The following is a 14,231-nucleotide window of genomic DNA, read 5'->3' on the forward strand; positions in this document are numbered from 1 at the left end:
GATATCATTTTTGGGTCTACAAATGACAGACTTTGCAAGAAGTTTGTCAAACTGATGCAGTCAAGGTATCAGATGAGTATGATGGGGGAATTTAGCTATTTTCCGGGCCTTCAAGTCAAGCAGAATGAAGAAGGCACTTTTATTTGTCAAACTAAGTACACCAGAAACTTGCTGAAGAAATTTGGAATGCAAGATTGTTCAAGTGCATCCACTCCCATGGCCACAGCAACAAAACTGGATAAGGATACTGGTAAATCAGTAAATATTACTGATTACAGAGGTATGATTGGCTCTCTACTCTATCTAACTGCTAGTAGACCTGATATCATGTATGCTACCTGTCTTTGCGCAAGATTTCAAGCAGATCCAAGAGAACCTCACTTAACAGCTGTGAAAAGAATTTTTAAGCATCTTAAAGGAACAGCTGATCTGGGATTGTGGTATCCTAGAGAATCATATTTTAAACTAATAGGTTACTCAGATGCAGATTTTGCAGGTTGCAAAATTGACAGGAAAAGCACAAGTGGAAGCTGCCAATTTCTTGGAGGCAGATTGCTTTCTTGGTTCAGCAAGAAACAAAAGTCAATTTCCACATCAACTGCAGAAGCAGAGTATATTGCTGCAGTAAGCTGTTGTGCACAGATTCTTTGGATGAAGAATCAGTTACTGGATTATGGGTTAATATATTTCAAAATCCCTATTTACTGTGATAATCAAAGTGCTATTGCTATGACAGGTAATCCAGTTCAACACTCTATGACAAAGCACATCAGCATCAGGTACCACTTCATAAGGGAACATGTGGATGAAGGTACAGTGGAATTGCACTTTGTTCCAACAGATCAACAACTAGCAGATATCTTCACAAAACCATTGTGTGAAGCCACTTTTACAAGATTGGTAAATGAACTTGGAATGGTTTCAGGTTCTTTCTTTAAATCTGCTTAGTCTTGTTCTGTTATATCAGACTTTATGATCAGTATTTACAGAATTTAATCTCTTTGTGTATTTTGTGCTTAATTGACAAATGTGTTTAAGTACTGACTGTTGTCTGATATATGTTTCTAAACTCTGATAAGTGATATGTCTGTTTAAGTAACTATTAAATCCTATGAGGATACCTGTGCTAGATGCTGACCTAGTAGTCTTCAATAAACAAATGATCCTATGTAAGAAGTAATTATTTATGTGGAAATCTATTGACACAAGCAAATTCTGATAATTGAGCTTAGTTGAGTTTACTTTGTTTATCTTATTACTAAGTCACAAATTAGAATAATGCTACTCATCTGTTAAGTTCTGATACTAGTAAATCTGCTGAATGCACTAAGTGCTGATAAACCTCACTTTTCAAAAAGCAAAAGGATCAAAGAATAAAATCAGGTACTCATTTGAGATCTAGAGTAAAAATGTGGAAGGGACGACCCAAGTGCATTGCTGGTATTAAGTAAATATGCATTAGAAAAGCAAAATATTTTCTTGGTGACTTTTCACACTCTATGATTACTGGAGAAATACTCTGATAATAGCATAAATTCTGATAAGCAGTCGTGACTCACTTACACTGAGAAGCCACTGTGAAATGGAATTTAAAATGATGCATAAAATTAGCACAAAATAGTTGAGGTGGACTCAAGCATGAACTTATTCAACAGTAGGTTTCAGAATAATGACAGCTCTTTAGCAAAGTTTTCGTTATGCCTTATTTCTAAGATGTACTGAAGTGACTTAGACTTTACTCTTTGTCTGACATTTAGCTTAATGCACACACTAATCACTCCATATGAATGATGTAAATTATTGTGGTGGTCTATGTTATTTTAGATAAACAGTCATTGTGTCACTTTGCATAAATTCTGAGGACAAGTTCTGATTGCATGTTCTGATGATTAAGTTCTGAAGAATATAACTCAGAACTTGTATGAGGACTTACTAAGATAGGCATTCCTTTTTCGAGTTAAGAAATTATGTTCTGATGACTGTTAAGTTCTGATATAAGTCTAAGTTCTAATATTACAGTCTAATTCTTTACTTGACTTATCTGTGGATAAAATTTGATAACAGTCTCGGTTCAAACTAGAATATGTTGAAGTGGAAGATTAATAGTCACTATGGTTAGGATTAATGGTATTCGTACTTGAACAGTCAACTTTTACTTGCTTCTTGTGCGCATTAAACCATGTTTTCTCTTTCCAATGAATGTTTTTCTTTTTCCAAGTCTGGGGAGACGAGGTAGAATTAATTCTACCTGTCAGCATTAAATTCCTTTGCGTCTCCTGGCATTCTCTTGCCTATATAAGCAACCACTTCACATCAGCCTTCCCATCAAATTTTTTTTTACAAACTCACCTTACCTTCATACTTTTTCTTTCAAAAACACCATGGTCAGATACAACATGTTTTTGAACTACGAAACCTTCAATATGGAGCTAAGCTGTGCCGATTGGCAGCATGAATGGCACGTCACTGCCATTCCTGATGAGATATGGGACTCTGTCCCACAGGAGTACTCACCCACCTCCTATTCTTCTATATGGACTACCATCGCCATCTGGAGCGATTGGAGGAGGAAAGGCTGGAAGCTCTCCGCCAGCAAGAGCGAATCATTCGACTCGCCATTCGGTTTGTCGAGAGTAGGAAGAAGAAATGATTTATTTTCTTCTTCCTGTTTTTCTTCATCATCAGCCTTGCCCTACTTCTTGAGCTAGGACTAAGGCTGTTGATGTTAGGTTTAGCAGCTTAGGGAAATCTTGTACTAGTACTGATGTAATTTCCATTTCATGAATGTATTCACTTGATATATTAATGAAATTTGTTTTTGTTTCAAGATTTTGTCTCTAAGTTATTTTGTAATGCATTGATAAATCCTGATAAATATTCATATTCTGATGACCATATAAATTTTGTTTTAATTTAAGTTCTGTTTTTACTTTATCAGTACTTACTCATCTGATTTATCTTGGTCATTTTCACTTGATTTATTTTCAGAATATTAATGTTGCAGTGAAAAATAGTTAAATAAGTGGGAACGGTTTCAATTTTGAATTAAAACTGTTTCACCTTGATTAATGGAATATCTCAGTAAGTGGAACGGTTTTTTCTTGAAAAACGGCAAGTGGGTAAGCAATGATTACTGTTTTCTCGAGCCCAGTAACTATCCGTTATTACTGCATGCCTGACAGGTGTCCAACGGTAACATTTTTTTCAGAATATAAGTAAGAAAGAGAGAGGATTTTTTTTTAATCTTTTATTTCCCTTCATATTTTTTCTCTCTACTTGTTTTTACTCTCCTTCTTCTTCTAACGTTGGTTTTTCATACAGACATTTTATCAAACACCTAACAGGCACTTTTAAATCTAAATTTTTCACATGGCACCTAAGGATTTAATCATTGATGGAGCTAAATTTGTTCCAAACAACTATGCTGCAATTCTTGATCATGCTGAAGCTCCATCTGAATTGCATTTTGTGCAAGATCTTCTTGCACACAGTGAGATTGGGTATGCATTGACCCAACCTTCAGTCTTTTCGAGCCAACAAGTTCTGACGTTTTGGCGGACTGGGCACTTTGATAATGGTGGTACACATGGCACTCCTAGTATTGTTTTCGAAGTGGGTGATTCTTCATATGCAGTTACTCCTGGTACAATACGCAGGGCTCTACATCTCCCAGAAGGATGTACCTTTTCAATTCCAGAGGAATCAGCTCTTCAGGAGTTAATGGCCACTTTGGGTTATGAACAGAGTTTGGCAAAACTTGGGCAGTTGAAACGGGCTCATATCAGAAGAGAATGGAGCTTCTTCTTCGACTGCATCACTAAAGCTTTTGGAAACAAGTGTTCGAATTTTGATGTTATCCCAATTATGAGTCAGCAAATCGGGTATGCTGTTATAAACCAAACTCATTTTGATTTTGCAACTGCTATAATTGGTTTTATTGGGGATAGGATTACAGAGGATAGGAATGTTGTTTACTTTGCTAGATTCTGTCAACTTATATATACTTTTTGTACTGATGAACCTCAATTAGTCAGTTCCTCAACTCCACCTTTTAAGGTTGCAAAACGCTACATTAATGACCTGATAAATGCTGACACTAAGAAATCAGTGGTTAGACCTTTACAGATTCCTCAGTCTGTAAAACAGATCTTAGTAAATGCTGATCCTGATACTTATAGATCTGTTTATTCTGATGTCCAACCAACAACACACACCCAAACACCACAACAACTATCAGCACCTACCACTCATTCTACTCAACCAACCCTCAGGCAATATATCAAATCCTATCTCTCCACTTCACAGACTGTTCAACCCTCATCCTCAGCACCTACTATGAAGCCTTCCTCTTCCAAACCTAAGAGGACAAAGACTGTTCCTCAAACACCTCGAAAGAGAAGGAGGATTGCTTTGAGAGATGAATCTGATACTGAGGAACAGGTTCCTTCTTCAGAACCTGTTGTTAATGCAGCTGAGAAAGAGACTTCTCAGAAGGATTTTGGAATTGGGGGATCTAGGCTTCTCAAGAGGCTTAGAAGAATGACAGTTCCTGCAACTCCCAAGGAATCCAAATCTACAAAGAGATACAAGAAACAGAGGGCAAATAGGCCAGTTTCAGATGATGAAGAGGAAGCAGCTAAGGAAGGGGATCAGGAATCTCTGATCTCACAAGAAAAGGAATTTGCTAAAGTTACTTCTTCTCCATCAACTCCATCCAAGGAAGCTGTTTCTGAAAAGGTCAACACACCATCTGTATCTCCTGTTGATCCAGGCACAAGTGCTGATATTGATGTTCAAAACTTGGTTGTGCCTGAAGTAATTCTCTTAGAAGCTCCAACAACAACTAATCCTTCAACAACACCTGTTACTGATGTTGTTCAAACTCCAGAGTTATCTACAACACCTTCTCTGCATCTAGATGCTGATGATCAGACTTTAGGTGAGCATCAGGATATGGCTGTTGATCAGAACTTAGAACCGGATCAGCAATTAGAGGATGCTGAAGCCTCCATTGCTACTCACACTGTTGTTTTATCAGAGGATACTGATTCTGTAAGTTCTGATGCTGCAAATGCTGGAGATACTGGTGATGCTGCTCCAACTACAAATGCTGATGAAGTAGGTCCTTCAGGACATGCTCCTCAACAAACTATTCTTAAGTCTGAACTTGTTAAGAAGTTTGTTACCGGAGAAGCACCAGTGCCTTGGAGTGAAACTCCTGCAGGACAGGAGTGGACTAAGGAATGGAATTCAGTTTCCTGTGTTCCAACTGAAAAACATCTTGCTGAGCACTTGACTAAAGCTGATGAAATGTTAAATTCTGATAATTTCAAAACCCAGCTTAGAGTCACTACATTGAGTACTAAACATCTACAAGGTTTTCATTCAACTACTCACGCAGAGCTACACAAGATTCGGGAAGAATTTATCAAACAAGATCAAGTTCATAAGATTGATAAGAAACAATTCTTCAAGCCTACCTTTGACAGGATTGCTTTTATTGAGAAGACTCAAGAGAAACAACAAGCTCGGATTGATGATATTCTGAAAAATCAAACTTCTCAGCAATCTCAACTTACTGAAATCCAAGCCTCAGTGGAATTGCTTGTCTCTCTTCTACTACCTGCTGATGTCAAAAAGGGGGAGAAAGTAATTAAGTCCAAATGCAAGACTGACAAGACACTGAAAGGGAAGGATGATGAAAAGGATGATCAAGGAAACTCTGGAATGGGTAGAGGTCATAGTCAAGGTAGAGGTTTCACATCAAGAAAAGCTGAAATCACAAGTCACAGGACAAGTTCTGATACTGGGAAAAGAATAAGTTCTGCAACTGGTAAAAGGATAAGTTCTGATGAACTTTTAGATCTTGATGAGGAAATGTCAAGACAGTTATTTCTTCAGGAAAATCCAGGAATGGACTTGGAGAGTTTAATGGAAGAAGAAGCCAGACTTAAATCAGAGAAAGTCACATCTAAATCTGAAGCTTCTGGTAAAAAACCACTTCCAAAACTCAAAGGCATTGTGATCAAAGAAAGGACACATACTGAAGCAACATTGGCTAAATCACAACCGCAGATAGATCCAAGATCCAAGGGTAAAGAAAAGGTTGGTGAACCTATCAAGGTTTATGTGCCTCCTGAGGATGAAGAAATTACTAATGAAAAGGATGATCTTGCTCTGACTTCAAGAAAAGTTCTTAAAACAACCTCTGACATGGCTCAAGTTGTTCAGAGTCAAGAAACTGTAAGTTCTGATATTCAGAAGAAGCAAGTAACCTCTGACATAGCTCAAGTTAACTTGATATCAGAAGATAGACCAAAGACACTCCTACCAGGATTCACTAAAGCAAAACAGACTCAACCTTTGAAGACTACTACAAGTGGTTTTGAAGCTAGAGTAGTTACTGGAAAGGAAGCAAGAGATAAAACTGGATTGGGAAGTGCTGATGAAAGGAGAATACAGAACACTACCAATGATCCAACTTCCTCGAGTGAACCAGGTATTGGAGCAACTCCTGAGAGATTGAATCAACTGGAATCTGTACAAATGGTTTATCATACCTACTTGAGAGAATACATCTTGTTGTATTTCATGACAGATGGTAGGGTTTATCATATAAGGCAAAATTCCATTCCATTGAAGTATTTTGAAGAATTGGAGCATGTACTATTCTTACTTCAAGTGGATGACTTTTAGGGCGAAAACACGCGCTAATATTCACGCAAGTATACGCGTTCGCAAGTAGTATAAGATATAAATCAGATTCGTTCCCACAGAGACTGGTTTAGGTTAAGTTCAATTTATGCACCTATGCAACAATGTATGGTTATCGCTCAATGCTAAGACAAATAACAAATTGGGTTTTTATTAAACTAAGAGATTATACTAAATAACATTAACTAAGAGAATTGAAGTTAAATTACTATATATGACAAATATGGGATCCTAACTTCATTAAATACTTCGTTCAATAGCCTTCTCGTTCTTAACCTTAACATGTGATGGTGAGGACACTAATCAGATAACACGAAACTGATAAACGCCAACTTTCGTTGCACGAGTACCATTCTACCAGACATCGACAAAAGAGATAGAAGCTGAATAGGCACCAATTATATTGAGACCCTATATGTCTATAGAATTTGATAACATAACGGTTTAAACACAAGTTATCTATCTTGATTACATAGGGCAAGTAAAACGGTTAGAGTTACCTACGAATCATGCATACACATACATGAACCTATGCTAGCATGGCAAGTTCTAAACCTCTATATTCATTGTCGCTTCAATAGAGATTAACACGCTATCTTATATGTTAGCTACGCACATAAGACGAATAAGCACAACCAATACTAGGATATCAATCAATCACCACACACCAAGATATCGAAACAATTAACTATTGAAATCCATAAGTAAATCCGCTAGAACCCCATGACAACGATTAGCCCATAATCGAACTCATCGTCACCATGGGTTCCAATGAAAGCATGGTATAAACAAGGTCTTAATAAACTAAATAATAATCAAAGTACGAATAAACGAGATCTAGGTTCAATAAGAACGAAAACGATCATCCAAAGTTACAACTAATTCAAAAAATCACAAGTTGAAAACAAGATCTTCTTTTTTGGAGTTGTTCTGTGCTTCTAGGTCTTCTCCTTGGTATCCCAATCTTCCCGGATGATGAAAACCCTTTTTTTTAAGTATATATACGCCCCTAGTGGACCTGGACCCCTAAAATCGTCAAATTCTACTCAAAAAAGACTTTTTCAGCGAAATCAGCGACCAGCCGGGCCCTAAGCGGCCGCTCAGCTCTCCTGAGCGGGCGCTCAGCTCTCTGAGCGGGCGTTCAGCTACTGACTGGAAAAATATTCTGATGAATCTTGTTTTGGCCATAACTTGAGTTCTACTCGTCAGAATTAGGTGATTCAACTGCCCACGCGAAGCTATTGAGATTCTCTACAACTTGACAATGGCCTTGGCTTCCAATTCTGATCACATTTTATCATATTTCCTTTAAAAGCTCTTTTCTTCATTTAACTGATACCTGAAATGCATTAACACAAAAACACATCAAAATACCAACAACTTGAGTCCAAAACACCAATTTAAACTTGTAATAAAGCATTCCAAGTGGATATAAAATCCACTTATCATACCCCCAAACTTGAATCGATGCTTGTCCTCAAGCATAAACAGACTCAAAACTACAAAACAAACCTAATGCATGAATGCAACTATGTGAATGCAACTAAATGATAATGCAATCGATCCCCTCAGAATAACCATAACCAAATGAATAAACCAATGCCTCTAAGAATGCAATAACTTGAAATAGAGTTCAAATAAATCCCACAAACCAACTCACAAACCAGAAACGTGCGTGTGTGGATGCTTAACAGATATACTCTCGATACTAGATCAATAACCATAACTTATCTATCATCGAAACAATCAAAAGTTTATAAACAGAATAGACAATAAATGCATTATGACTCACAACACCTCCTTTCTACTAGAGTTATACAAGGATTCACACTATTATTGAACACATAACAAAGATGCTTATTTGATCGTGCAATGAATGAGGTCCCAAAAGACTTATACAATAATACCCATGTAGCGAGTGTTAGGTTAGCGGATCCCAGACTATAAAAGCCTTAGGTCACTAGGCACAAAGTCCCCTAGAACTTAATAACTCGAGTATTAAAGAGCTCACTCTTGATCAATTGTGCATAAACACATACTTTTTTTCTTTCTTTTTTTTCTTTTTTTTCTCTTTTTTTCTTTTTTTTCAACAATTTCTGAAGGAGTGCGTTTCGCTCCATCTCATTCAACCCTAGACTACTCATAAAAATATGAGCCGGCTACTAGCCATTTGACACCTAGCCTTACAACAACTAGCAATGAAATCCAAGTTTTTCTCCAGATAAAAAAAAATCAGTGTTTTTACGTCATTACGAGAATATCACAAATTCTAAATATAACCAAGTGATTAAATCTCAACAACAAACAAGTATGATCATGATCTAGATCAAAAGCAACCCTATAAGACTTTGTGAAAATATTTATTTCTGGCATGCAAATCAATTCATTAAGACTTAAACATCCCTCTATTCCTTATCACCACACTCAAATCAACATCAACTTATTCAATATCATAGTTCATCTTAAGGGATCATGCTAAATATGCATGCAAATGCAACTATATGAAATTACATAAAAACAAACAAATATGTCCTAAATGAACAATCATGCAAAAATATGAATGAACTACAACTAAACATGCAACATAAATCTATATGAATCTATATGGATACACACTACTAATCCTTACATTATCACCCCCAAACTTAAAATTTTCAATGTCCTCATTGAAGGTAATAATAAGGATTTCAGGCATACCTAGTCGTCGGAAAGATCACCCTCTTCGGGTGGAGGATCAAGTGGCCAATCAACCTCGCCACTAGTGTCTCAGAAAATGATACCGAAAGCGTGTGTCAAATCTTCAGCAAAATGACGGTGAATGTCGTGCATGGCCTCCATACGCCTAATTACTCGCCTGTACTGCTCGTCACCAACACCAGTCCTATCAACTACCTGCTGCACATGAGAAGAACCCTCTATAGGCACTGGAGGATCCGTTCGGCTACCCTCTACATCATCAAAGATATATCACAACCCCTTGTCAGGGGGTGCACCTAAGAATGAATAACTCAAGTGATTTGGTAGTGGGTTGAGCTCAAGTGTAGGAGCATCTTCAATAGACGACTCGAGACGATCCTGAGAAATGTTCAGCTCTGCTAACCCAAGAGAATTGAATGGCACATCCAACTTCCTCTTCCACAGAGGTGCATTCAAAACCTGAATTTGCTCTACTTTAAAGCACTCCTCTTTAGCTGTGGGTAATTTTATTTCCTTGAACACATTGAAAGTGACCTTCTGATCATGAACCTTCATCGTAAGCTCTCCTTTTTGCACATCGATCATAGTTCGGCCTGTAGCCAAGAATGGTCTTCCCAAGATAATGGGAATCTTCTTATCTTCCTCGAAATCAAGAATTACAAAGTCAGCAGGGAAGAAGAGTTTATCCACCTTGACCAAAACATCCTCCACTATACCTCGTGGATAAGCGATGGAACGGTCAGCTAGTTGCAATGACATGTATGTTGGTTTCGGCTCAGGCAGACCAAGCTTCTTGAAGATAGATAAGGGCATCAGATTGATGCTAGCTCCTAAATCACATAAACACTTGTCGAACGATAAGTTTCCGATAGTGCAAGGAATAGTGAAGCTTCCAGGATCTTTAAGCTTCGGAGGCAACTTCTGTTACAGCACAACACTGCATTCCTCCGTTAGAGCAACGGTCTCTAAGTCATCAAGCTTCACTTTCCGAGAGAGAATACCTTTCATAAACCTCGCATAGCTAGGCATCTGTTCAAGAGCTTCAGCGAAAGGTATGTTGATATGAAGTTTCTTGAACACCTCCAGAAACTTCTCAAACTGCTTATCCAGCTTTTTCTTCTGCAGCCTTTTAGGAAAAGGAGGTGGAGGATAAATCTGTTTATCCCCTGTATTACCCTCAGGAGGAGTGTGTTCCACAGTAGTCTTCCTTGGTTCCACCTCTACTTCCTTCTGCACATCTTCTTCAGCCACAACTGCATTTTCTGAATCTTGAGATTTTTCTGGCTCTTCGTCTTGCTAAACTTGGGGGCTTGCGACCATTCCAGACCTTAAGGTGATGGCGTTCACCTGTTCTTCAACTTCCCTCTTGCCTGGATTTGTTTCTATATCACTAGGAAGCGTTCCTGGTGGTCGACTCAATAAGGCATTAGCAATTTGCCCTATTTGGTTCTCCAGATTCTGGATAGAAACAGCCTGGCTTTGGCATATAAGAGCCTGGTTTTTGTACATAAGCCTCAACTCCTCCAATTCATATTTTTCATTCGAAGGTAGACCTGCATCATTAGTTTGTTGTTGAATTTGGAGTTGTTGTCTTGGTGTAAATTGTTGCTGAAAACCAGGAGGGTTAAATAGCTTATTTGCAAACTGCTGGAATGGCTGTTGCATCGCATTCTGATTGTTGCTCCAGCTGAAGTTAGGATGATTCCAGTTGTCAGGATGATAAGTGTCTGGAACTGGTTGCTGCGATCTCTGAAAGTTGCTCACAAACTGAGCTGAGTCGCTAGATATAGCGCATTGTTTAGTCACATGCGGACCTGCACACAGCTCACAAACACTAATTATCTGCTTAACACCATAGTTAGCCAGAGAATCGATCTTCATAGACAACGCCTATTTGAGCAGTGATAGCTGTAGCTGTATCCACTTCAAGAACTCCTGCTACCTTGCCCTGTGGATATCTCTGGGTTGGATACTGATATTCATTAGCAGCCATCAGTTCAATTAGATCATAAGCTCTTTGCCCATAATGCTCCGCCTGATGCTGCATCGAGCATGGGTCTGGACTGTGCTCCCAACCCATTGTAAAAACAAGTGATGATCATCCAATCAGGAATTCCATGATGAGGACACTTCCTAAGCATCTCCTTGTAGCGCTCCCAAGCTTCATTTAGCGATTCTCCCGTTTGCTGCGCAAATTGAGTAATAGCATTCCTGAGTGCAGCTGTCTTCGCCATAGGGAAGAATTTAGTAAGAAACTTCTGAGCAAGATCTTCCCAAGTAGTAATCGAACCAGCTGGTAGAGAGTGTAACCAGCTCTTAGCCTTGTCCTTCAGAGAGAATGGGAACAGTCTCAGCTTCACAGCATCTTCAGAAACACCGTTGAACTTGAAGGTGTCGCATATTTCAATGAAATCCCTAATGTGTGTATTGGGATCTTCCGTTGCAGAACCCCCAAACTGGACTGAAGTCTGTACCCATTGAATTATGCCAGGCTTGATCTCAAAGGTATTAGCTGTGATAGCTGGCCGGACAATGCTAGATTGAATGTCATTGATCTTGGGTTGAGAAAAATCCATCAAGGCTTTCATTCGTGCTGCTGGATCTCCCATTGTAATGAGTACCTGAAACACAAACAAATAAACCGTGAAAGTAAAAGAATCCGAGTCAGTGAACTTTAACGACCACTGATGACAAGCACATAAACTAAAAATTAACAACGAGTCCCCGGCAGCGGCGCCAAAAACTTGTTAGGGCGAAAACACGCGCTAATATTCACGTAAGTATACGCGTTCGCAAGTAGTATAAGATATAAATCAGATTCGTTCCCACAGAGACTGGTTTAGGTTAAGTTCAATTTATGCACCTATGCAACAATGTATGGTTATCGCTCAATGCTAAGACAAATAACAAATTGGGTTTTTATTAAACTAAGAGATTATACTAAATAACATTAACTAAGAGAATTGAAGTTGAATTACTATATATGACAAACATGGGATCCTAACTTCATTAAATACTTCGTTCAATAGCCTTCTCATTCTTAACCTTAACATGTGATGGTGAGGACACTAATCAGATAACACGAAACTGATAAACGCCAACTTTCGTTGCACGAGTACCATTCTACCAGACATCCACAAAAGAGATAGAAGCTGAATAGGCACCAATTATATTGAGACCCTATATGTCTATAGAATTTGACAATATAACGGTTTAAACACAAGTTATCTATCTTGATTACATAGGGCAAGTAAAACGGTTAGAGTTACCTACGAATCATGCATACACATACATGAACCTATGCTAGCATGGCAAGTTCTAAACCTCTATATTCACTGTCGATTCAATAGAGATTAACACGCTATCTTATATGTTAGCTACGCACATAAGACGAATAAGCACAACCCATACTAGGATATCAATCAATCACCACACACCAAGATATCGAAACAATTAACTATTGAAATCCATAAGTAAATCCGCTAGAACCCCATGACAACGATTAGCCCATAATCGAACTCATCGTCACCATGGGTTCCAATGAAAGCATGGTATAAACAAGGTCTTAATAAACTAAATAATAATCAAAGTACGAATAAACGAGATCTAGGTTCAATAAGAACGAAAACGAGCATCCAAAGTTATAACTAATTCAAAGAATCACAAGTTGAAAACAAGATCTTCTTTTTTCGGAGTTGTTCTGTGCTTCTAGGTCTTCTCCTTGGTATCCCAATCTTCCCGGATGATGAAAACCCTTTTTTTTAAGTATATATACGCCCCTAGTGGACCTGGACCCTTAAAATCGTCAAATTCTACTCAAAAAAGGCTTTTTCAGCGAAATCAGCGACCAGCCGCGCCCTGAGCGGCCGCTCAGCTCTCCTGAGCGGGCGCTCAGCTCTCTGAGCGGGCGCTCAGCTCTCTGAGCGGGCGCTCAGCTCTCTGAGCGGGCGCTCAGCTACTGACTGGAAAAATATTCTGATGAATCTTGTTTTGGCCATAACTTGAGTTCTACTCGTCAGAATTAGGCGATTCAACTGCCCACGCGAAGCTATTGAGATTCTCTACAACTTGACAATGGCCTTGGCTTCCAATTCTGATCACTTTTCATCATATTTCCTTTAAAAGCTCTTTTCTTCATTTAACTGATACCTGAAGTGCATTAACACAAAAACACATCAAAATACCAACAACTTGAGTCCAAAACACCAATTTAAGCTTGTAATAAAGCATTCCAAGTGGATATAAAATCCACTTATCAATGACAGATTGACAGGAACTGCTGCAAACTATTTGAAGGATCAGATTCAGAGACAGAAAAGACTTTATTCTGGTAAGTTTGACAGCACATATGTTCCAAAGTACAGAGATCACAAGGGTGATATAGTTGAAATGAAGCCCAATTCTGCTCAAATTATAACTACCTTTCTAGGGTACATGGCTGTGGAATTCAATCTTGAGTCTGATAAAGCTTATTTGATCAGACTGGATCAGGATATAAGAAAAGAAAAGATTAATGATCTCAGGGCTGCAATCTTTCAAATTGGTGAAGATACTGCAGAGCTTAAAGATGCCAAAAGGAGAATGATTGATGAACTTAGATATGCTGAGAGATGTTTGTTGAAGAACTATCTCAGAACAACTCCTGACATCAGAGAGATCAGAAGATGAAGCCAAGTCAAAGATCTACAACTGCTTAAATTCTGATATTTGTACAGACTGAAGTTGTTATCAGAAGTTAAATATTGGTAAAGCTTTAAGGACTGTAAGTTATAGTTATCTGATCTAATTCTCATGCATTTGTACTTAATGTTTTTGACATC

The 14,231-nt window shown here is 38.3% G+C and overlaps 1 non-coding gene across 1 annotated transcript; it reads left to right on the forward strand.

Annotated features, from left to right (window-relative positions):
- The first annotated feature begins 11,523 nt into the window (after positions 1 to 11,523).
- Positions 11,524 to 11,630, forward strand: LOC141682040 (small nucleolar RNA R71). Its single transcript, XR_012559444.1, has one exon. It is a non-coding gene; the product is annotated as a small nucleolar RNA R71 (small nucleolar RNA).
- The last annotated feature ends 2,601 nt before the right edge of the window (positions 11,631 to 14,231 follow it).

Source organism: Apium graveolens, chromosome 8 (genome assembly GCF_009905375.1).
Source record: "Apium graveolens cultivar Ventura chromosome 8, ASM990537v1, whole genome shotgun sequence".
Lineage (NCBI taxonomy): Eukaryota > Viridiplantae > Streptophyta > Magnoliopsida > Apiales > Apiaceae > Apium > Apium graveolens.